General features: G+C 43.9%; 1 protein-coding gene across 4 annotated transcripts in view; it reads right to left on the reverse strand.

Moving 5' to 3' along the window:
• The window catches only part of ppp1r3cb (protein phosphatase 1, regulatory subunit 3Cb), a 76,284-nt gene that overhangs the window by 37,836 nt on the left and 12,263 nt on the right, over positions 1–26,185 (reverse strand). Inside the window, exon 4 of one of the 4 annotated variants that reach the window (XR_010977050.1) lies at positions 23,380–24,432. The exons of the other annotated variants lie outside the window; for them this stretch is intronic. The gene's annotated coding sequence lies outside the window, so the exon portion shown is untranslated. Of the gene's footprint in view, positions 1–23,379; positions 24,433–26,185 lie in introns of those variants that run through there. 4 annotated transcript variants of the gene reach the window in all.

Here is a 26,185-nt window from a genome sequence, read left to right on the forward strand (position 1 = left end):
CAGATGTTGCTCCCACATGTCAGAGTTCGTTCAGGCAGTGCGGAGTGATAGGCATAAACTGGAGGAGTCCATCCAGCTCATGTGCACCACCATGGCTCAGGGCTTTGAGCATATGAGCTTCTCCATTGAGAGAGTAACCAACCTTATGGAGAGCCATATGCAGCAGCACTTGGAGTGCATGCAGGAACTGTACACTGATGTGCACAGGATGCAGGCCACACTATGTATACTGGATCAGTCAGTGGCGCTGGTGGCGTAGAGATGTTTGGAGGGGATGCCAGTTCCACTCTGCTGGCGCTCTCCTTCAGCCATTTGGAGCGCCTGCCAAGGGCTGAGGATGCCACTGTAGTGGATGAGGGTCCCACCCCTCAAGGGTGCCATCATCATCTTTGGCCTCTTTGGCCCCCCTGACAGAGGGAGCAACTGTACAGCAGGGCCCGGTGACAGAGACTGCCCCTGCAATCATTCAGGTGCAGCAATCTCTGGAGATGCCCTAGGGGCACCTCCATGATGAAGACAACCACCACATGTATCTCAGCTGCTGACCGAAACAGCTGAACAGGTTGCCTCCTCCTCCTCCATGGCCACAATGGGAGCACTGTGTAGAAGTGACCGAACGTGGAAGCCACCTCGTCACTCAGAGCACTGAGTGGGTCACTGGGGTGTCTTTTTTATGTGCACCATGTAAATAATGATACTTGGAGCCAGATGTGTGAGCCTCCTTTTATTAATGGCAGGACAAGAAAAGAGATATGAGATGGTGAAGGAGAGCAAGGGTTCCTCAGCGGTGCCAGTGAAACCTCTGGGCAAATGGGCATCCTTCATTGGCAGTAAGAGTTTACATGTTCCAGGCTGCGTCCTCACTGCAAGTATTAGCACAGGCAGCTCAGAGTGAGTTCCATACCATGTCAGTCATCCTGGGTCAGAGGGGGCTAAGTTGAAACGTAGCTGAATCAGATGATCCCTGACCTTCATGGCATCCTGACGCGACCCGCACTGGGCTTGGCCATCTCCCTGTGCGGCCCAGAGCACCTTGGTGATCTGCAACTTCACCCTCGGCCTCCTCCTCCTCTTCCATGTTCTGCTCTTCCTCTTCCTCCCATGAGTTGTGTCCTACCAGGGCCTCACTGTTATCAAGGCCCACACCACCCTGAAGGGCCATGTTATGGAAAGCACAGCAGACCACTACAATGACCAAGACCCTTGCAGGACAATATTGCAGGGCGCCATCTGCCCAGTCCAGGCACCGGAATGATTCAAGTTTCAAGTGTTGACACAGTGCCAATACTTGTCAATACATTGTTCATAACTTGTCTCTGTGATACTGTTTCATCCTCTAAATCAGGGCTACTCATTAGTTTTGACCAAGGCCTTCATTATCACGTAGTAACTCTTTTAAGGTTCTTAAAACTTTTTCCATGTGTCCTCATTTTACCATGTTTTCCTTTCCTCCATTCCTAGGTGTCAGTGAATTTTAAAAGCCCCAAATCTCTATCTAACTTGCAAAAGTAAGTGACAGGGAAACAAACAGCATTGTGAATGACTGAAAATAGAGACATGTTGTCGAAGCTTTTCATCTTGCTCGCATCAGAACGATACGCAAGAGTAACCAAGGGAAAACAACAACTTATATTGCATGAGAAGAGAGTGCTGATTGGTTGGTAAGTGAACTCTGATTGATAGAGGCATTGTCTTAGAGAATGCACTAGTTAGCGGTGACTGACAGTTAACTGCCAAGCTTTGTTTAAAATTTAAACCAGGCAGCTTGACTCTGATTGGTCAAGGCATTGCCCTGAGGAATGAACCAGTGAATGGCTGTCACTTATTTTGTTTAGCTGAAACAGTTGCAATGTGTGTACATGTTCTTTCTGTCTGCAAAGAACAGGGCCCTGAGTATTAACATATGCAGATTCCAGTGTGTACAAATGTGCCACACTGCGAGCCCTACTGACAATCTTAAATTGATTGTCAGCGTATTTCTTAGCACACTGCGGATTATTTAGCAAATGTTGTCCAATCGCGGAATCACATCTAATGTTGGACACTGTGTTTCGAGATTGCAAGCATGGACTGGTTGGGTATGGCCTGTATCTTGCCTGTTGTGAACAGCAGAAGGGACATGTTGTTTGATACGATCCGCCAGTCTTTGGGACGTAACGTCTATATACCTAGCATCAAACTGGCATTGAAATTCATATATCACAATACTCATTTGTGTGATAGGCAGGACGTCTTTTTGGCTTGACGACAGCATCCTATTAGTGGCGAACACCACACATGTTGCTACTGCATATTAGCAGCGTGAAACAGCTAGCTTCACCTGTTGCTCAAATTTTTGGGATACATTACCCTTCCAGGGTAATTTGAGGTAGACTGGGCACTTTTCAGGGCCGAAAATGATGGCCTTAGGCCCGTTCATAAGTTTGTGTGATATACAGAGAGAAATGATCTGATCAGGGTAGCCATTGTCACGCAGGATGTCTTTGATTCACCCTATTTCAGCATCAAGCTTGCATTGTGAACAAATGGCTCAGGCCCTATTTACGAGGTTGCCGATAAGGGCAATCTTATAATGTGTGGAACTGTAAGAATCCCACTGTATTGTGTGTATTGACCATTGAAGGTAGGTTTGCAGTAGACCGTGGTAGAAAACCCCTTAACAGATTTCTCAACTAGTACGTCAAGAAAGGGAGCTCATTGAAGGTGGATAAATCGGCAGGGACAGATGGATTGCATCCCAAGCTGTTAAAGGAAGACAGGAAGGAAATACAGATGCACTGAGGATCATCTTCAAATCCTCACTAGATATAAGAGAGGTGTCAGACAATTGGAGGTCTGTGAACGTTGTACCATTGTTTAAAAAGGGTGCGAGGGATAGACCAAATAATTATAGGCCAGTCAGTCTGACCTTGGTGGTGGGTAAATTATTAGAATCTATTCTGAGGGATAGGATAAACTGCCACTTAGAAAGCCATGGATTAATCAGGGATAGTCAGCTTGGATTTGTTAAGGGAAGGTCATGTCTTACTAACTTAAATGAGTTTTTTGAGGAAGTAACAAGAAGGATTGATGAGGGTAGTGCAGTGGATGTGATCTACATGAATTTTAGTAAGGCATTTGACAAAGTCCCGCATGGCAGACTGGTCAGTAAAATGAAAGCCCATGGGTTACAGGGGAATGTGGCAGGTTGGATCCAGAATTGGCTCAGGGACAGGGAACAAAGGGTAGTAGTCGACGGATGTTTCTGTGAATGGAAAGCTGTTTCCAATGGCATTCCACAGGGCTCAGTGTTGGGTCCCTTGCTGTTTGTGGTATATATTAATGATTTGGACTTAAATGTGGGAGGTATGATTGGGGAATTTGCTGATGACACAAAAATTGGCCGTGTAGTTGATTGTGAAGAGGATAGCCGTAGATTCCAGAAAGATATCAATGGTTTGGTTGAATGGGCAGAAAAATGGCAATTGGATTTCAGTCTGGAGAAGTGTGAGGTAATGCATTTGGGGAGTCAAAAAAAAGAGGGAATTCACAATAAACGGGAGGATATTGAGAGGGGTAGAAGAAGTGAGAGACCTTGGGGCGGCACAGTGCTGCAGTGGTTAGCATCGCAGCCTCACAGCTCCAGCGACCCGGGTTCAATTCTGGGTACTGCCTGTGTGGAGTTTGCAAGTTCTCCCTGTGTCTGCGTGGGTTTCCTCCGGATGCTCCGGTTTCCTCCCACATGCCAAAGACTTGCAGGTTGATAGGTAAATTGGCCATTATAAATTGCCCCTAGTATAGGTAGGTGGTAGGGAAATATAGGGACAGGTGGGGATGTGGTAGGAATATGGGATTGGTGTAGGATTAGTATAAATGGGTGGTTGATGGTCAGCACAGACTTGGTGGGCCGAAGGGCTTGTTTCAGTGCTGTATCTCTAAACTAAATTAAACTAAACATTCTTATAAATCTCCTCTGTACTCTCGCCAGGGCTCGAATGTTGCAGCTACGAGGAAAGATTGGAAAGGCTAGGGTTGTTTTCCTTAGCACAGAGGAGGCTGAGGGGTGACTTAATAGAGGTGTACAAAATTATTAGTGCCCAGATAGAGGAGACAGGAAGGAATTGTTTCCCCTAGTGGAGAGATCAATTACCAGGGGGCACAGATTTAAGGTGATTGATAGAAGGATTAGAGGGGACATGAGGGGAAACTTTTTCATCCAGATGGTGGTGGATGCCAGGAATGGTGGTGGAGGCAGAAACCCTTAATTCTTTTAAAAGGTACCTGGACATGCACCTGAAGTGCTGTAACCAGCAAGGCTATGGACCAGGTGCTGGAAAGTGGGATTAGATTGAACGGCTAGTTTTTTCGGCCGGCGCAGACATGATGGGCTGAATGGCCTCCTTCTGTGCCGTAATTTTTCTATGGTTCTATGGTTCTTAGTTGATATGACTCTACTGTAACAATAAACTGCTTTCATTTAGTGCAGGTTAGCAATCTCACTTACAATAGCCAGAAGAATGGTTGTTATAGGAAATAAACATATCACACCAGTGAAGTTTGTCATGCTCTTTTGGAGTAGAGGTTCAGGAACATTATGAGGCCAATATTAAACCATGTCGAGCTTAACTCTATAGGAGTCATTTTTGACTTCATGCAACCACCAACATAAACAAATATTGAAAATTTGGGCATACGTTTGGTGCTTGCCCAAATTTGTAAACTGCATTCCCAATGGACTATTATTTCAATTGATGTGGTTAACCAGGATAGAACAGTGACAGTGACAATTTTTCTTCCTCTCTCCTGTCAATCCCCATGTATCGTGCACGTTAAAACTACAGTGCAAAATCAATAAAATGTTAATGAAATCACGAGTCTTGGCACTGGAGTATGAGGGCAAATTTTGTGAGGCTCCTTTCCCACCCTTGATAGATTAGAGCAAACATCACAGAACTAAGCATGGAGGTTAATGCTCCTGATTTGTGAGGTTCTTGATTTTCCCATGATGCTGCAATCCATGCTCCCATCAAGCCTTGAGTGCTGGAAGTGCAGCAATCAAAGTTTAACATGCCTCGCAATCTCCAGTATTTCATACAAGTGGTCATTTTCTTAACATAGGAGCCTATACAATGATTGCTGACTTATTTTTCAGATCTTAAGGCACCACAATAAAGCTTGATGCTGTCACCAAACAATATCCAATGTGCACTTTCCAGAAGGGGCTTGGGAAAGCAATTCCTTCCTATCTTTTTCCTTAGTCTAGAGTCCTAATGTCAATTTTAGAGCAACACTGCCACGTTCCCACCCACCACCACCACCACCCCACCCCCGACCCGGGCTAAGATGAGCTAATTCAGTACAGATCAGGGATTGAACCATGACCTCCCTGAGCTATATGCCTCAATTCCATATACCATCCATTTGTCCAATGATACATCAGGATAAACATGTGCAGAAATTTGCTACTCCTCAGCTGAAGCTGTTGGTGTGGAACGATGCAGTACGTTTTATGACTTGGCACTTTTGGCATATATCAGTAATTCACCATGGAGGTCAGCATACCCTGTTCACTCTGCATGTCTTTCTTTCCATTTTAATTTTGATAGATTGAAATTGTGCAGCAGCAAATAGGGCATGCTGGCTTCTGTACTTGATATGTGTTTCTGTCACTCATAACATATAATCCAATGCCTCTACCATACACATTAAACCTAAATGCTGCAGGTTCTTTGTGAACCACTAACCAGCCAGAAAAAATGTGAAAGTAGCCATAATCTTTTTAAGCAAAATTGAACATTTTGGCTTTTCTTCTTCAATTTCTTTTATGTTTTTCCGGTACACGTTGAATGATAAATTTCTTTAATGTACTGACTGGAGATCTGAATTTCTATATTTTTTAAAAAGACATTTAAAAAAGAAAAGCTACAAGGATGACTTTGCTGGCAGCTTAGGATGGTCACCTAATTTGAAACACCGTATCCTACCCTGCAATGCTTGTGAGGAGGGAGACGAAATGTATGCTTATGCCCCAGCAAGAACGAAGACCCAGAAAGTTTGAAGGAACTACCTGTTCTTTTTAACAAGAGGGAAATAATGCTAACTGCTATGTTTAAATGACTGAGCAACTGTCATGTGACAAGCCCCTCCCCATCTGTGATGTTAAGCTTGTGTCTTTCTGCAGCAGAGAGAGGAGAAGCAACTGGACTCTGGCACGTGAAGACCCAAGTGGGGGTCTATGATGGAAATCACACCTGCTAAATGGAAGCATATTTAATTTTGTCATATGGAATACTGCTTGAGAACTTTTTCTACTGGACACTACAAATGACCATTTAAAAGAAAACAGCAGAACTGAAGAGCTATAAAGATGGTCGCATATTTGCATTCTGAGAAGACAAGGGCTGGCTGAGTGACAGATGATTAGAGAGACAATGGGAGTGCTCCTTGATTCAGTTAATGAGATTGGTTTTGCCAATCTTCTTCTTCTTTGGCCTCCTTGTCTCGAGAGACAATGGGTAAGCACCTGGAGGTGGTCAGTGGTTTGTGGAGCAGTGCCTGGAGTGGCTATAAAGGCCAATACTACAGTGACAGACTCTTCCACAGGTGCTGCAGAAAAAATTGGTTGTCGGGGCTGTTACACAGTTGGCTCTCCCCTTGCGCTTCTGTCTTCTTTCCTGCCAACTGCTAAGTCTCTTCGACTCACCATACTTTAGCCCCGCCTTTATGGCTGCCTGCCAGCTCTGACGATTGCTGGCAACTGACTCCAACGACTTGTGATCAATGTCACAGGACTTCATGTTGTATTTGCAGACGTCTTTAAAGCGGAGAAATGGACGGCCGTTGGGTCTGATACCAGTGGCGAGCTCGCTGTACAATGTGTCCTTGGGGATCCTAATATCCTCCATGTGGCTCACATGGCCAAGCCATCTCAAGCGCCTCTGACTCAGTAGGGTGTATAAGCTGGGGATGTTGGCCGCCTCGAGGACTTCTGTGTTGGAGATACGGTCCTGCCATGTGATGCCAAGGATTCTCTGGAGGCAGCGAAGATGGAATGAATTGAGACGTCGCTCTTGGCTGACATACGTTGTCCAGGCCTCGCTGCCATCGAGCAAGGTACTGAGGACACAGGCTTGATACACTCGGACTTTTGTGTTCCATGTCAGTGCGCCATTTTCCCACACTGTCTTGACCAGTCTGGACATTCCCATGCGCTTGTTGATTTCTGCATCAAGAGACAGATTACTGGTGATAGTTGAGCCTAGGTAGGTGAACTCTTGAACCACTTCCAGAGTGTGGTCGCCGATATTGATGGATGGAGCATTTCTGACGTCCTGTCCCATGATGTTCGTTTTCTTGAGGCTGATGGTTCGGCCAAATTCATTGCAGGCAGCCGCAAACCTGTCGATGAGACTCTGCAGACACTCTTCAGTGTGAGATGTTAATGCAGCATCGTCAGCAAAGAGCAGTTCCCTGATCAGGACTTTCCGTACTTTGGTCTTCGCTCTTAGACGGGCAAGGTTGAACAACCTGCCACCTGATCTTGTGTGGTGGAAAATTCCTTCTTCTGAAGACTTGAACACATGTGAGAGCAGCAGTGAGAAGAAAATCCCGAACAGTGTGGGTGCGAGAACACAGCCCTGTTTCACGCCACTCAGGATAAGAAAGGGGTCTGATGAGGCGCCGCCATGTTGAATTGTGCCTTTCATATTGTCATGGAATGAGGTGATGATACTTGGTAGCTTTGGTGGACATCCAATCTTTTCTAGTAGTCTGAAGAGACCACGTCTGCTGACGAGGTCAAAGGCTTTGGTGAGATCAATGAAAGCAACGTAGATGGTCATCTGTTGTTCGCGGCATTTCTCCTGGAGCTGACGAAGGGAGAACAGCATGTCAATGGTGTCGATCTCTCTGCTCGAAAGCCACACTGTGCCTCAGGGTAGACACGCTCGGCCAGCTTCTGGAGCCTGTTTAAAGCGACTCGAGCGAAGACTTTCCCCACTATGCTGAGCAGGGATATTCCACGGTAGTTGATGCAGTCACCGCGGTCACCTTTGTTTTTATAGAGGGTGATGATATTGGCATCGTGCATGTCCTGTGGTACTGCTGTGCATACTGTCCATCCGACTGCTCACCGCCTCTGGTCCAGTACACCTACTCAGCATCTATGCTCCAACACTCTGCTCCCCACCTGAAGATAAAGACCAGTTCTACAAGGAACTCCATAGTATCATTAGTAGCATCCCCAATACCGAACATCTGTTCCTGCTGGGGGGACTTTAATGCCAGGGTTGGGGCCGACCATGACTCATGGCCCTCCTGCCTTGGGCGCTATGGCATTGGAAGGATGAATGAGAATGGACAGAGACTGCTTGAGTTGTGTACCTATCATAACCTCTGCATCACCAACTCGTTCTTTCACACTAAACCCTGTCACCAGGTTTCTTGGAGGTACCCAAGATCACGTCGTTGGCACCATCTGGACCTCATCGTCACAAGGCGAGCCTCCTTAAACAGTGTTCAAATCACACGCAGCTTCCACAGTGCGGACTGCGACACCGACCACTGCCTGGTGTGCAGCAAAGTTAGGCTCAAACCAAAGAAGCTGCATCGCTCCAAGCAGAAGGGCCACCCGCGCATCAACACGAGCAGAATATCATATCCACAGCTGTTACAAAAATTTCTAAATTCACTTGAAAAAGCCCTTCAAAACACTCCTACAGGGGATGCAGAGACCAAGTGGACCCACATCAGAGACGCCATCCATGAGTCAGCTATGACCACCGATGGCAAACGTGTGAAGCGGAATGCAGACTGGTTTCAATCTCACTTTGAAGAGATGGAACCTGTCATAGCCGCTAAGCGCACTGCACTGCTGAACTACAAGAAAGCCCCCAGCGAGTTAACATCTGTAGCACTTAAAACAGCCAGAAGCGCTGCACAAAGAACAGCCAGGCGCTGCGCAAATGACTACTGGCAACACCTATGTAGTCATATTCATCTGGCCTCCGACACCGGAAACATCAGAGGAATGTATGATGGCATTAAGAGAGCTCTTGGGCCAACCATCAAGAAGATCGCCCCCCTCAAATCTAAATCAGGCAACACAATCACTGACCAATGCAAGCAAATGGACCGCTGGGTTGAGCACTACCTAGAACTGTACTCCAGGGAGAATGTTGTCACTGAGACCGCCCTCAATGCAGCCCAGCCTCTGCCAGTCATGGATGAGCTGGACGTACAGCCAACAAAATTGGAACTCAGTGATGCCATTGATTCTCTAGCCAGCAGAAAAGCCCCTGGGAAGGATGGCATTACCCCTGAAATAATCAAGAGTGCTAAGCCTGCTATACTCTCAGCACTCTACGAACTGCTTTTGCCAACAGGGGTAATCAAAAGACATCAACACTCCTTTGACTTTGTAGGAGCCAAACTCTACCCTCCACTGAGTATGTCTGAAAGACTCTAAATTCCAACACCCCTCCAGGAACTGTGGTTTCAAACACCTGCTGGGGTAAGGCTGAGGTTTTTTGAATTGTGCCTCAGAGTGAACAAAAGACTTCAACTGGACTGGCAGAGAAAAGTCTCTCTCTCTCTGTCTCCCTCTCTAGCAAAGTCCCAGGGAAACCACGGTGGCAGCTTCTAAGCTTCAAGACTGCAGAACTTTACACACGACCACTAAAAAGACATTTGAAACCTACCTCCAGCCTTCTGGTACCAGAGAAGCAAACCTGAAATTGGGCACACGGCCCCAGTGAGGACTCCGAGACTTAAACTTCAATCAAGTACATTACATCAAAGACACTAATGACAGTATCTGTATTCCATTTATTGCCAACTATACTTCAACCTCCAATTCTTTCTTCCCCTCTGTATCTATTTGTATGTGCGTGTGCCTCTTGTGTGCATCTGAGTGTGGATGCATCATGTATTTTAGTGATTTTAACCAGATTAGAGTGGTAAGGTTAAAAAAATTACATCTTTCTTATTTAAACTCAACAAAACCTGATTGATTGGTTCATTTGCAATTGCAATTAGAGTGCAGTGAGCAAGGGCTCACTGAGGTGATAAGCTTAAAATCACTGTGTTTTAAAGGATAAACCCTGTCACAGCCAAACCAGAGAAGGGGCAAAAGGGGAGCCTGAGACAACTTCCTCATTTGGTTGTAACAGGGTCTCTCTCTCTCTCTCTCTCCATTCCAGCTTGAAAGCTTTCAAATCCTGCCTGTTGACAGACCCCCTTTGCATACTCCAGCTACAATCAGAAACCCCTTTGGAGGAAATCATCCGCATCGCTGTCTCCAAGAGACCCACTGAAGCAGTCATCTACCTCTTCAAATTAAAAGCCTCAGGACCACTGAATTCAGCTAGAAGCCAGACGAATCACAAAATGTGCAGACTGTATCCTCCTTTATTCCACAGACTGTAACTCAACCAATCTACCTTTCCCCACTCTGTAACTTCTTTAAGTGTATGTAAACCTCCAGAGTGTGTGTATTAGTGAAAGTTGGAATGTTGTTTATTATTTTTCATTAGTTTGGTTTAGGTAAAATAAAGTTAACCTCTTTCTTTGTTAACTCAAGAAAACCTGTCCAATTGGTTCTAGTTATGATCATAGCAAGTAAATAATCAAACACCTACTGAATTGGCCAGTATTTCTACTTTAAGAAACAATTAAACCTGTTGTGGTCAAACAAGGAGAGGGAAAAGAAGGAAGCCCTTTGACCCCTCCTCTCTTGACCGTAACTATATATATAATATATATGTGTGTGCCTGGAGTAACCTAATCACTAGCTTCAGATTTACTGCAATCTCTAAAATAAAAGCAAAAAGATGCTGGAAATCTGAAATAAAAACAGAAAGTGCTGGAGATACTCAGCAGGTCACACAGCATCTGTGGATAGAGAAGCAGAGTTAATGTTTCAGGTCTGTGCCTGACTTGCTGAGTATTTCCAGCACTTTCTGTTTTTATTCCTGCATGCTTTGTTTTATATCTTTCAACTTTGGTATCGTATTTCATTGTGAGCATTAGGTCGGAGTTTTGGTTTCTTAATTTAAAGAATCATATTCTCTGGAGAGAACCTGGACATCTGGGGTATTGGAGTAGTCAAATTTACTACCCTTAATATATATACACTTATAGAAATAATGAGCAGTGGCAGAGGTCCAAGACCAGCAGCCAGAGCGAGACTGATGAGGAAATAAAGTGCAAGGGAATCAATGTGGATTGACCGCATTCAAAAAAAGAGAAAACAAGTCTGACATCACAGGAAAGCAGGTAAATGATTGGTTAGTACGTATTTCTCTTCATCTCTCTCTAACCTAGGGCATTCATTCAAACTAGGAGCCATGAAATTATACATTTCAATTGGGGTAAGTATAACTGTGTATCTACCCCACATGGACTGCAGTGGTTCAAGAAGGCAGCTCCCCACCAACTTCGCAAGGGCAATTAGGGATGGGCAATAATTGCTGGCATAACCAGCAATGCCCACATCCCATGAATGAATAAAAATAAACTGTAAGTGAATTAATAATGAGTATTTGCGCACAGCAGGTCTCGAGGCATTAATTAAAATTAACGGTTAAACAAGGTACTAACTAGATTCTAAAAGAGGGAATAGAAATTTATTTTAGATCATGAATGGGCAGCTGGCAGCTCTTGCTTGCAATTCCTACATCAGGTAGGGACTCCAGGACACTTCATGGGTGGGATTTTATTTGGAAGCCGTAGGGCTCAACATCTGGACTGGAAGTGGCTGCGGTTTCTGTCGGGTCACGAGCGGCTGGCTGCATGCGATCAAGTGGCGGCCGGCCAATTAAGGTGAATGAGGCACGGGGACCATCGAATGAAGTTGTCGGTGGTGGAGGTGGAGGCGGAGACGGCGGCACAGCTTATGCTGCAGCAGGTTCTGGTGCCATATTTATAGGGTTGCTAGCCCTGCGTTCACTTTTGATTGCCAATTGTAAGGATTTCTTCAGGGGAGAGAGCCAACACAATGGTGGCAGAAGGAAGACCCCAGGTGGCCCCACGCTTTAGTGATGCCTCCCTCCAGAATCACCAACAGACTGCCAGGGAGAGGCCGGAGGTCCTCTTCCGCAGGGATGAGAGGAGGAGAGCTGGGCACCTTGCCAAACAATCCTGGCTGCAGATAGCGGAGGAGGTCAGCAGTCATGGGGTCACTCTAAGGACCTGGATTCAGTGCTGCAAGTAGATCAATAATCTCATCTGGAGAGCGAAAGTGACTACTTCATGAACTCTTGACCTCTTAGGACTTGTATTTGTCAGAGGAGGTGGATGCGTTGGGTGGAGAGGGAGTGCCCATCCAGACATGGGCAAAGGGTCAGGGCTTTAAGACAAGTGGCCTGAAGAATAGCTAAATGGTGCTGAATGGCAGCCATTTGTTATTGGAGACCCTCACGAAGACCCTGGAAAGGGGCGACATGCATGAGGCATCTGTGTGCCACTATCAGTAACCTCTGGACTACCACCAGCATATGTCTGGGGCTTGTCCCTGCTGGGAGACGAACAACATTCAGCTTTGTGTCTGCAGGAGAAGATTGTACACATGGGTGATTTCATCTACATATAAACTGGAAAAATCACTTTGGCAATATTAGCCTTGATGAGGAGTTCATAGAATGCTTTCGAGATAATTTCTTAGAGCAGCACGTTCTAGAAACAACCAGAGAGCAGGTTATATTAGACTTGGTATTGTGTAATGTGACAGAATTAATTAATGACCTCAGAGTAAAGGCACCTCGAGGTAGCAGTGACCACAATATGATTGAATTTTACATCCATTTTGAAAGAGAGAAGAGTGAGTCCAAGACTAGAATTTTAAACTTGAATAATGGCAATTATGTGGGCATGAAAGCTGAGCTAGCTGGTGAACTGGGTTACAGGCTAGGAGATAGATCAATAAAGAAGCAGTGGCAAACATTCAAGGGGATATTTCAGAACACTCAAGATAAGTATATTCCTACTATAAAGACAAATTCTAAGGGGAGGACCCACCATCTGTCGTTAACTAAAGAAGTTAAAGAAAGCATCAAACTTAAGAAAAAGGCATATAATTTTGCAAAGATGAGTGGCAGGTCAGATGATTGGTCAGAATATAAAGAATGGCAGAGAATGACTAAAAGGTTAATCAGGAGAAAGAAATTAGAGTATGAGAGGAAGCTAGCTAGAAATGTAAAAATGGATAGCGAGAGTTTCTACAGGTAGTTAAAAAGGCAAAGAGTAAGTAAAGTGAGTGTTGGTCCTCTAGAGAGTGAGAATGGGGAGTTAATAGTAGATAATAAGGAAATTTCAGATGAAATGAACAAATATTTTGCTTCTGTCTTCACTATAGTGGATACAAAAAAACATTCCAGTAACAGCCATAAATCAGGAGGTGGAAGAAAGAGAGGAACTTAGTGAAATTACAATCGCCAGGGAAGGAGGTACTGACCAAACTGATGAAGCTGCAGGCTGACGAGTCCCCAGGTCCTAATGGGCTTCATCCAATGGTCTTAAAAAAGTTGGCTAATGAGGTAGTAGATGCGTTGGTGTTAATTTTTCAAAATTCACTAGATTCTGGAAAGGCTCCATCAGACTGGAAAATAGCAAATATAACCCCTCTATTCAAGAAGGGAGGAAGGCAGAAAACAGGTAACTATAGGCCAGTTAGCTTGATGTCTGTCATGGGGAAGGTGTTAGAATTGATCATTAAGGAGGCTATAGCTGGGCACTTAAAAATACTCAAGGTAATTGGGAATAGTCAGCATGGCTTTGTGAAAGGGAGGTCAAGCTTAACCAGTCACTGACCCGAAACGTTAACTCTGCTTCTCTTTCCACAGATGCTGCCAGACCTGCTGAGTCATTCCAGCATTTCTTGTTTTTGTACCAATTTATTGGAGTTCTTTGAAGGAGTAACATGTGCCGTGGATAAAGGGGAGCCTGTTGACGTACTGTACTTGGATTTCCAGAAGGCATTTGACAACATGTCACATAAAAGGTTATTGTGCAAAGCATGGTGTAGTGGGTAACATATTAGCATGGATAGAAGATTGGCTGGCAAAAAACAGAGACTATGCATAAATGGGTCCTTTTCTGATTGGCAGGATGTGATAAGTGGAGTCCTGCAGGGGTCTATGCTGGGGCCTCAACTTTTTACAATGTATATCAATGACTTAGATGAGGGGAGCGATGACATGGTAGCTAAATTTGCAGATGACACAAAGATAGGTAGGAAAGTATGTTGTGAAGAGGACGTAAGGAGGTTGCAGACAGATATAGATAGGTTGAGTGAGTAGGAAGAAATCTGGCAGATGGAGTAAAATGTGGGAAAATGTGAAGTTGTTCACTTTGCAGGAAAAATAAAAAAGCAGAGTATTACATAAAACGGAGAACGACTGCAGAACTCCGAGGTGCAGAGGGATCTAGGTGTTCTAGTGCATGAGTCACAAAAAGTTAGTATACAGGTACAGCAAGTAATAAAGAAGGCTAATGGAATGCTATCCTTTAGTATGAGAGGAACTGAAAATAAAAGTAAGGATGTTATACTTCAGTTATACAGGGCATTGGTGAGACCACATCTCGAATACTGTGTGCAGTTTTGGTCTCCTTATTTAAGGAAGGATGTAAATGCGTTGGAGGTGGTTCAGAGGAGGTTTACTAGATTGATACCTGAAATGAGCAGGTTGTCTTATGAGGAAAGGTCTTGTTTTCACTGGAGTTTAGAAAAGTGAGGGGAGACTTGATTGAAGGATATAAGATCCTGAACGGCCTTGACAAGGTGGATGTGGAAAGGATGTTTCCTCTTGTGGGGGAGTCCAGAACTAGGGGACACTGTTTTAAAATTAGGGGTCGCCCTTTTAGGACAGAGATGAGGAGACATTTTTTCTCTCAGAGGGTTGTGCGACTTTGGAACTCTCTGCCTCAGAAGGTGGTGGAGGCAGGGTCATTGAATAATTTTGAAGTAGAGGTAGTTCGATTCTTGTTAGACAAGGGAATCAAAGGTTATCAGGGTTAGATGGGAGTGTGGAATTCGAGACACAAACAGATCAGCCATGATCTTATTGAATGGTGAAGTAAGCTAGAGGGGCCTGATGGCCTACTTCTGCTCCTAATTCGTATGTATGTATGATAAGATGGAAGTGTCTACGTTAGACAAGGAAGCGGAATCGTTTGTGTGATTGTAATGGCACACTTGACACCCACAGCAATGACAATTAGGGAGATAGAGAGACAGTTAGGCAGAGATTCGGAACTAGAAGACATCAGGCAGAAGATCTAGACAGGAGAGTGGGAGAAGTGTATATGCAAGTCCTATGTTGCTGTGAGGGATGAACTGTGCACAATGAGGAAATGTGTACTCAGAGGCAACAGACTTGTAGTGCCAAGGCAGTTAAGGAATAAAATGGTGGCTTTGGCTCATGAAGGTCATTTAGGAGTGGTCAGTGCAAAGCAGAACCTGAGAACCAAGGTTTCGTGACCTAGAATGAAGAAGGATGCAGAAAAATTGCCAAATCCTATCATGGATGTCAAGTCATTAGCCGACCCAATCTATTGGAACCAGTATGTAGCACATTGCTACCAGCCAGGCCAGGGAAAGATGTAGATGTAGATTGTTTCAGGTCTGTTTCTGTCAGAACGGTCAATTCTGGTTGTGATTGACTATTATAGTTAGCACTCTGAGTATATTATGATGAAGTCTACCATAGCAGAGAAAATGGTGACAGTACTGATTGGGATATTTGCAAGGCATGGTTTGCCAGTTACTTTGTACTCAGACAATGGGCTACAATTTATCTTACAGATGTTTGCTGACTACATGCAGACATTACGGAGTGACGCCATAATGGTCACAAACTAATGGAGAGATGGAACATCAGAACCAATTTCTAGAGAAGTGGATGAGAATTGCCCAAGCTGAAGGCAAAGACTGGAAGGAGGCACTTCTGCCATATGTGGCTGTGTACAGAGCAGATCCCAGCAGAGCTGCTGTTTGGATGCAAAATCTGCACCAAGATGCCAGAAATCAGAGATATCATTGATGATCAAGAGGTTCGAGATCATGATGCTGAGAACAAGGGTGTGTCAAGTTTTATGCAGATCATAGAAGGTGTGCCAGAGAGTCTGTTGTAATGCCAGGTGATGAGGTCTTGGTTAGACAAGAGATTCCGAGCAAGAGGGATACAATCCTGTTTCCAGAACTGTATATTGTTGTTTCCGACTGGAAATTGGGTGACTGTGGAGATCATTAAAAGGAGTAGAATTTGACAGAAATGGATCATCTATCAATAAAAATCAACATCGCAGTAGTTTGGTGTTGCAGAACCCAGAGTCTGAGCTAAATCTGGTTCCAGATCAAGATGCACAGATGGTGGAACAACAAATAGAGTTCGACATCGAGATGGGGTGCAGATAGCAGCAGGGACTGATGAGGTACCAGGATCGTGGACCAGAGACTCCAGAGTTTCTGACAACAGGCTGACAGCTTGCAGTCCAGAGGTACAGATGATGGCTCGTGAAAGATAAGCTGATATCCTCAAGTCCAGGGATGATAAGTAAGTGCCTGAGATGGCAGGCAGAATCAAGCATCAGAGGAGACCACCCAACAGATATGAGGATTTTATCTAATGTGCATGTATTCATTTGTGTAATGCCAAAAAATCATGGACATGTTTTTAGTCTGATAAAGGAGGAATATCATGATGATAACTAGGTGTTATATGGACTTGGTAACAACTAATTTAATATCATCAGTCGGGCTCGCAATGTGGCTTACTTATGCTTGCTAGAAGCTACATATATTCATATGCAGGGGCCTGTCCTCTGCAGGCTAAAGGAACATGTCCAGGTGTTGCATGGCAATGCCTCAACCAATCAGAGTCAACTTGACACCCAAGCAGCACCTTGTCTTATGCAGTATAAATTGCTGTTCGCTTTGAAATTTGGCATTCTTGCATCTGTCCTGATTAATGCAAGACGAAAAGCTTCAGTAGCATATCTCTTTTTTTCAGCAGTGTAAGGAAAATATGAACCCTGTCAGAATAAATAATATCAGCTATTTAAAAAAATGTCCACTAGAACAAAGTTTGAGTTCATATCTTAGGCTTGTTTCCTTTTGTAGGTTACTCACTTAAAGATAGCTCCACAACAAGAAAGATCAACTCCAAAGACAAGTTAATGCGCACTGCTCATGGGCTGATTATTACAGCTGGGGGCAAAGTGACTAAAGTCTGGGAGCTGTTGTCTGCCAGCCTGCTGGGTGATGAATGATGTATACTGCAAGGAGGTCAAAAATGGAGCAGAAAGTAAATTGTGGAAAAAAGGAATAATGTATGAGGGTGCAATTTAGCTTTAAAATCTAACATGGTATTTCAAAGTTGCTGGATCTATGTTTATGTTTACATGTGCAATTGTCAACACATGTCTGACGTCACTTGAAATCTGAACTTTTGATTACAATTAAATGAAGCATTTTGAAATTATTTAAGTAACAAGTTAGTGTTCAGTCACATGAACAGATGTTTAGACAAGACAATGTCCAACATAAACACCTTCTAGTATTACCTGATTAAAAATGGAATCAGTTTTCATGGTGGAGGACACTTGTACCATCCCAATAGTAACAGGTAATGCAGAGGTTATAGAAAGGGAGGAACTTAGAACAATCATCATCACTATGGAAAAAGTACTGAGCAAGCTAGGCCTGATGGCCTACATCCTAGGGTTTAAAGAAAGTGGCAGCGGAGATAGTGGATCCATTGGTTATAATATTACAAAATTCCCTGGATGCGGGGAAGGTTCCAGTGGATTGGAAAAATGCCAATATAACGCCTTTATTCAAAAAGGGAGCGAGGCAGAACGTAGGAAACTATAGACCAGTTAGTTTAACATCTGTCATTGAGAAATTGTTAGAATCCATTATTCAAGAAGTAATAACAGGACATTTAGAAAGTCAAAACGCAATCCATCAGAGTCAACATGGTTTTATGAAGGATACATCGTGTTTGGCTAATTTGCTAGAGTTCTTCAAAGCTGTAACAAGTAAAGTGGATAATGGGGATCCTGTAGATGTAGTTTATCTGGACTTCCAGAAGGCATTTGATAAGGTGCCGCACAAAAGGTTAGTACACAAGGTAAGATCACATGGGGTTGGGGCAATTTATTAGCTTGGATAGAATATTGGCTAACCAACAGAAAACAGAGAGTCAGGATAAATGGTTCCTTTTCTGGTTGGCAAGATGTAACTAGTGGGGTGCCACTGAGTTCGGTCCTTGGGCCCCAACTATTTACAATCTATATTAATGACTTGGATGCAGGGATAGAAGGTACTATAGCCAAATTTGCAGATGACACTAAAATAGGTGGGATAGTAAGTTGCAATAAAGAAATAAGAAATTTACAAATGGATATGGATAGGTTAGGTGAATGGGCCAAAATTTGGCAGATGGAGTTTAACGTGAATAAGTGTGAGGTTATCCATTTTGGTCGGAAGAATAGAAAGACAAATTATTATCTAAATGGAGAGAAACTTCAGAGTGCTTCGGTGCAGAAGGATCTGGGTGTCCTTGTGCATGAATCGCAGAAAGCTAGTATGCAGGTACAGCAGGTAATAAGGAAGGCAAATGGAATTTTGGCATTTATTGCTAAAGGAATGGAATATAAAAGTAAGGAAGTGTTGCTGTAACTGTACAAGGCATTAGTGAGACTGCACCTGGAGTATTGCGTACAGTTTTGGTCCCCTTACTTGAGGAGGGATGTAATTGCATTGGAGGCAGTTCAGAGGAGGTTCACTGGATTGATTCCAGAGATAAGGGGTTTGTCTTATGAAGAGAGATTGAGCATGTTAGGCCTTTACTCTCTAGAGTTTAGAAGAATGAGAGGAGATCTAATTGAGATATATAAGATGATTAAGGGGATTGACAAAGTAGACATAGAGAGGATGTTTCCTCTGGTGGGACAATCTAGAATGAGAGGCCATAGTTTTAGGATAAGGGGTAGCAGATTTAAAATAGAGATGAGGAGAAATTACTTCTCTCAAAGGGCCGTGAGTCTGTGTAATTCACCACCCCAGAGTGCAGTGGATGCTGGGACATTGGGTAAATTTAAGGAGGAGATAGACAGATTTTTAATTAGTAATGGGTTGAAGGTTTATGGAGAACGGGCAGGAAAGTGGAGTTGAGGCTGAGATGAGATCAGCCATGATCGTATTGAATGGCGGAGCAGGCTCGAGGGGCTGAATTGCCTAGTCATGGACCTAGTTCTTATGTTTTTATGTATTTTTCTTGACTATCTTGGATAGTGGCTGGTTAATGATATGATATAACAATTTGACCGATATTTATATTTTACTTGCTGTACCTCTTTGAACCACAACTCTTAACCGATCGTAAAGGAAAATATTTGTGTACTGGATTACCTAATCATTAGTAAATATTATTTTGCACAATGCATTCTATATATGGAAAACAATTTGAAGAGCTAAAGTTCTAATAATATATTTTCTGAGAATATGCAGACAAGGCAATCACAGGCAGTTATTTCAAGTAATTGCCTGCAACTCTGGTCCACTGTTGCATGATTAAATACTTCTGTTTGCTTGAACTGACAAAACCTTCTTGAACTGAAGCCAGATAATTGGTCTCCTCACGTACTGCACGACTTTCATTCCAGCTCCTGGGCCTTGTCATACAATTTATAGGGGTATTGTTGTCATGAAAAAGAGTTTTGCCATTTTTGATCTATTTGGGGAAGAGAAAGAAGCAAGAAAACTTCTCTCCACTTTTGTTATGTGAACCGCAATCACAAATTTTGACACCATTTAAGGGAAGATTGCCTAGCGTTCTGTAGAGGCCACACAGTCCATTGTGACTGTGCTGGCTCTTTGCCAGAAAAATCCAACTCTATTCCTATTTCTCTGCCTTTTAGCCACTTCCCAGTATTTTACTCAGATAAATAGATTTGGGAAATATGTGAAACTATGCTGTGAATGGAAAGACTTAGATGGAAATGTACCCATGAGTAAAAGAAGTTTATTCATAAATTAAAATATTCCTTTATTTTATTGTTAAAATATTGTGATGGGGTCAGATATGAATGTGGCTTAAGTACATAGTAGTACCAGCAGTGTGAGTGCAGTACAAAGCAGAAAAATATGCCAAAGTTATTTCAAAGTATAGGGGAGGTTTTCCACCTTCATACACAAATGTGCATTTGCGTGCCAGATAGAGAGAATGCGGCTATGCATGTGTGTGGCAGAAATATGCAAGGAGCATGCTGTCCAGTGTTTGCTGACCAAGAAGTGTTGAGGGGGCAGTCGTCTCATATTGTTGGATGGCAAAATCATATTGAGTTTTTAGAAGTATGTTAATCGAGAAGGGAGTGAGGTTTATGCCCCACATTTTCCATAGGTTTGCTCCATCAGCTTTACAACTTCACTGTGTATAAACAAGCACAGTGCCAAGAAAAGTTACTTTTAAAAGATTAATTCATAGTATGTAGGTATCGCTGGCACAGCCAGTATTTATTGTACATCCTAACTGCCCTTGAGAAGGTGGTGTCACATCTCAGACTTGAAGTTACAGGTTTAACGTTAACAAAGATTTAACCAGCTTTAATAAAAAGACTTCTGTAGACTTCTTGCTTACTGCTATTCACAACAGGAGCATATGCTTATCTGACCTTACAACAACCCCCGGGTCAGGTGTTTTCCCCAAAACACTGAGTTCCTTTCAATTTCATACTCAAGCCCACACATACAATCATGACATTCCTCCCTTATCAGACTAAAACATGTCCATGATTTTTGAACATAATCATAACACATAATTTTCATATCATTTTGTTGGTTTCCTTTCGCAGCATGGTCTTCCTGTTGTCTCAGGCACTCTGGTCACCACATCAGGGTTAGGAAATATAGTCAGCCCCTCTGGATCGATGATTCTCCCTCTGGATAGCAAGCTGTCTGCCTGCCAACAGCATCACTGGCTTGGATGTCTGAATTGCTGGATGTCAGCTTTGCCTCAGTTCCTACATCTGGTTCATCTGCTGTTGTGTCTTTGTCATCATGATACTTTTTAACTCATGAAGAATTTCTGTCCTGCAGCACTTCTTCTGGCGACTGCATAATCACACTGTTTCCCTTCTTGGTAATAACAGTGTTTCTAGGCACTTCTTCACAGACAAAGATTTTGGGAAGGTTGTAGTTATCAGTTGCAGGCCTGCTGGTGGCTATTCAGGCCTATCTATAACCGGCAGATTCTCCCACAGCGGGTACAAGTGAAGGTGTAGTCGCTGCCGGGGACAATTGGATCTCTCCTTCTCCTCCTTTTCTCTTTCATGCTGGTTCTTCACTTAGTCTCAAAAGTGTCTGTAGCCCTCCTGATGTAGCATCTCCAGGCATCACGATCTATGGCCTGTGCTTCCCACTGGCGATGGTCGATGTGGCACACAGAGAGGCACTTCTTCAGGGAATCATTGAAACTTTTGCATAGGTCCCCACTGTTCCTTTTATCTGTGGTCAGCTCACCATACAACACGATCTTGGGTGGGCAACTGTCATCCATCCGGGCAACGTGACCCGCCCAATGCAGTTGACTTTGTAGGAGGTTGGCCTCGATGCTGGTGATGTTGGCTGTTTCCAGGACTTCAATATTTGAGATGCAGTCCTGCCAGTGGATTTTGAGGATGCTGCGGAGGCAGTGCTGATGGAAGCACGCTAGAAGGTGTACATGACGATGGTATAGGACCCATGACTCTGCGCCAAACAGAAGGGTGGTGAGTACTATGGCTCTGTACACTTTAAGTGTGGTCTGTGCTCTGAGGCTGTGGTTGTAGAGTTTGCCGAATGTACTGTTTGCTTTTGAGAGCCTATTGTCCACTTCCTTGTCTATGGTGGCATCAAACAAGATGATGCTCCCCAAATAAGTAAATTGCATGACGGCATTCAGCCTGGTTCCCTCAATGACAATACTTTATGGTCTATATTCTTCTTGGGATGTAGGCAATAACAGTGTATGGCTTGGGATAATATGGTGTATCCATCTCACTCGGACTGTCCCGTTTCAGCAATACTTCATCACCTGGCATCACATCGGACTGTCTGGCTCTCCTTCTGAGGTCTGCATAAACCTTTGCAGCACCCTTTTTCTCAGCATCATGATCTCGAACCTCCTGATCAACTCTAATGTCCTCAGCTCTAGTATCTTGGTGCATATTTTGCATCTAAATAACAACTCAGCTGGGCTCTTTCCCTTCATTGTGTGTCTAATTGCTCTATACATAGCTACAAATGACAACAACATCTCCTTCCAGTCTATACCCTCAGCCCTGAGCAATCCTCATCTGTTTCTCTAAGGATTAGTTTTCTCTTTCCACTTCCCCATTTGCCTGTGGCCATTTAAGGTTTACTCTGTGATGGTGAATGCCTGTGACTTGCATGTAATCTGCAAAGGTCTGTGAAATGAATTATGGCCCATTGTCTGAATACAAAGTAACTGGTAGACCATGCCTGAAAATTTTTCATTCAATGCAAACACCGTTTTCTCTGCCATTGTAGAGTTCATTACCACATACTCATAATAACAGCTGTAATAGTCAATCACCACTAGTATGGACCCTCCTGATGGAAATGGACCTAGGAAATCAACTGCGACATCCTCTCATGGTCCAGCCGGTAATAGTGTGCTGCGTACTGGTTCTGGTGGATTGGGTCTACTGACAAGCTGACATCCATGGCATGTTTTGACAAACTGCTCGACATCTTTCTCCATCCCTGGCCACTATACCTTGGTTCATACATTTTGCTTAGTACCAACCACTCCCAAGCGACCATCATGAGCTATCATTACCAGTCTAGGCCTAAGCTTTTGTGGCACTATAAGTCTGTTATCTCTGAGAATACACTTCCCAATTGTGCACAGTTCATCTCGTATAACAATGTATGCTCTGAATGGGAAATTCTTGCAATTTCCAGCTTGGATTTTCTGTCTGATGTCATTCAATTCTGGATCTTTGTCTGACTCTCTTTCAATCTCTCGAGTTGTCATAGCTCTGGCTGTAGCATGAACTGCCACAAACCGCACAAATGATTCAGCTTCCTTCTCTAGTGAAGATCTGTGTGTTTGTCCTTCAACTGGCTGTTTGATGTCTTGGTCAACCTATTCCTTGATCTTTGCCTCAACTTTCCCCCTCAGGTCAAAAGGTGTTTTGCGTACAGTCTGAGCTACAGGCTTCAAGTTCTCGTCAATTGTTAATCTCACTTGGTGGTTGTGCAACTTCCCAATTCCTTGAAACACTGGTCCAAACTCCTCTCAAAGCACCACATAGGATTTCACAGAATTCACTTCCAATCCAATTTGTAGCACGCCCAAGGCTTGGCCAGTTTCTCTGCTCAGAAAAGGCTCACCATCCTCCTCAATCACTATGAATTCTGCCTCCACGCTCTGATTCCCAGCTCTCACACTCGCAGTGAAATATCCAAAAGTTTGAAGTGGGGTTTTAGATGTGTAAGGATAAAGCTTTTTGACACATTGTCAAGATGTGCACCTGATTTTCTTTGTCTTCAGTACTTCCCACATAATCTGCAGATGACATTACTGTCACTGCCTGAATCTACAATAATGCTCATTTCAACACCCCCAACAGTCACTGGAACTTTCTCATGGTTGTTTCCATTGACAGAAAACATGTATCCATAATTGCTATTTGTGTCCTCACTCACTGCATCTTCTTCAACTCATTTCACAGATGTACTACTTCCATCTCTCCTTTCCATGGTTTGCCAGGCTTCCCACTCTGTTCAGCTTTGCTTCTGTACTTCTTGGCAAAATGGTCTCTGCCCCCACATTTTCTGCATATCTTTCCTTTGGCAGGGCAGTAATCATCTCTACTATTGTGCCCCAAGTTGACGCATCTTAAACACTCTCACGCTTTTGCTGTTTACATTTACGTGTACCTGGATTCCATTGTGTCACTTGGTTAACCTCAGACTTTGTTGTGCCGATGGCGGAAATGGGACCAAGTTTCATGCTGTGAACTTGTCCAGCCACTGCTTCCAATGCAGCCGCTATCTTCAAAGTGTCATCCAACGTTAAGTCACCTTCTCTTTCCAGCAGCCTCCACCTCAACTTATCCAACTTGCACTGTTGGACCACCTGATCCATTATTTGGTTATTCAGATCCATCGCAACATAATTGCATCCATCCATCCATCCTGCCTGCCTCAAACGTGTCACAAATTGGGCTACTGTTTCCCTCACTTTCTGTCTCATTTGACAGAAATCATGTCTTTGGAATGTGGCATTTGGCGCCACCATATAATAATCCTTCAAAGCTTTCACTGCACGTTCATAATCCACCTTTTTTCCTGTGTCAGGCAACATCTTGAAAGTCTCTCTCACCAATGAACCGGCATTGAACAGCAATAAGGCCCGTCGCTGTGCTTTCTGCACCTCCGTAGCCCTGTCCAAAAACAAACCATGACTGTCAGCATAAGCTTCGAACTCCTCCAGCCACGCTTTCCATTTCACGCTGACAGAACAGACATCATCCATCGGATCAAATAGCTCAATTCCCCAGACTGCAGACTTATCAGCTCCAGCAAATGCCATGATACAATCCTAAATATCTCTGAATTTACCTCTGTATTGATTGTCTTCATAACCTCATTGCCAATGTCACATCTCAGGCTGAAGAATCACATTTGAAGTCACAGATTTAACTTTGACAAAGACTTCTGTCAAGTTCTTGCTTACAGCTGCTCACTATAGGAGCATATGCTTATCTGACCTTGCAACAACCCCAAGGTCAGGTGTGTTCCCCAAAACACCGAGTTCCTTTCAGTTTCACTTCCAAGTACCATATAGTCTCTAATATTCAAGACCACACATACAATTTTGACAGGTGGTGGTGAGCCAGCTTCTTGATAAGCCATTTCAGAGTACTGTCAAGAGTCAATACATTGCTGTGGGTCTGGAGTTACATGCAGGCCAGGCCAGTCAGGACAGCAGATTTCCTTCCCTAAAGGACATTAGTGAACCAGATGGGTTTTTACAACAATCCAGTAGTTACATGGTCACCATTAACGGTACTTGTTCTTTATTCCAGATTTAGTTAATTAACTGAATTTAAATTCCCCAGCTGCCGTGGTGGAATTTGAATTCATGGGTAGAATCGTTGCTTCCACTGGCAAAGGAATCTGGAACATGGGGGACAGCCTCAGGATAAAGGGTTGATCATTTTGGACTGAGATAAGGAGAAATTTCTTCAGTAAGAGAATTGTGAATCTTTGAAATTCTCAACCCCCACAGGGTTGTGGATGCTCCATCATTAAGTATATTCAAGGCTGAAGATAGATTTTTCGTTTCTCGGGGGATCAAGTGATATGGAGTGTGGGTGGGAAAGTGGAGCTGAGGCAGCAGATCAGACATGATCATATTGAATGGCGGAGCAGGATCAAGGGGCTATATGGTCCACTCCTGCTCCTATTTCTTATGCTCTTATTAAACAGACCTGGTCACAGCAGGGGTGCTGGTAGCAGGTCGGGAATCCATTTGTAAGTGGAGCGGGCTTTGCCATTGCTATTTTAACTCAACTGCAGCATTAAGATCCTGTCTTTGGGCTTCCCAATCAATCACAGAGGGTGAGCATGATGACAACCCACTACTGTCATTGAAAGGCTCTGTATCTAAAGGAACCATAGCAGGGGTCTGAATGGCCGCATCTACATTGTTGCTGAAGGCACAATAAAGAAAAAGGATAGCAGGAAGATGTGGGAAGGCTGCCCTCTACTGCCCCACCTCCCCCCCCGCAACCACTCTCACCCCAGTTCTCTGACTCTGCCCTGGAGGTCATGCTTGAGGTGGTGAAGGACAGACAGGAAGTGTTGTTACTCGTACAGGGGAGAAAGAGGCCAGCCACCCAAACCAGACAGGCTTGTCTTGAAGTTGCTTAGGTAAGCAACAGGAGTGTGGTCACTCACAACTAAACGCAGTGCCATAAAAGGTTTAATGACCTGATAAGGGCAGGAAAGGTGAGTAGCATAACACTTTTAAGGGGCCAACTACCACATGCTGATTTCCCCAGCATTCTCCTGCATAGTACTCCTCAGACCGACGTAACTTGCAGCTCTACTCATTCCTTTCTCTTCAGGCACCTCCTCATATTCCCATCTAAATGGCCAACATCCTCACACAGCGTCATCTTATCGACATCA

The sequence above is a fragment of the Heterodontus francisci genome, chromosome 20, assembly GCF_036365525.1.
Source record: "Heterodontus francisci isolate sHetFra1 chromosome 20, sHetFra1.hap1, whole genome shotgun sequence".
NCBI lineage: Eukaryota > Metazoa > Chordata > Chondrichthyes > Heterodontiformes > Heterodontidae > Heterodontus > Heterodontus francisci.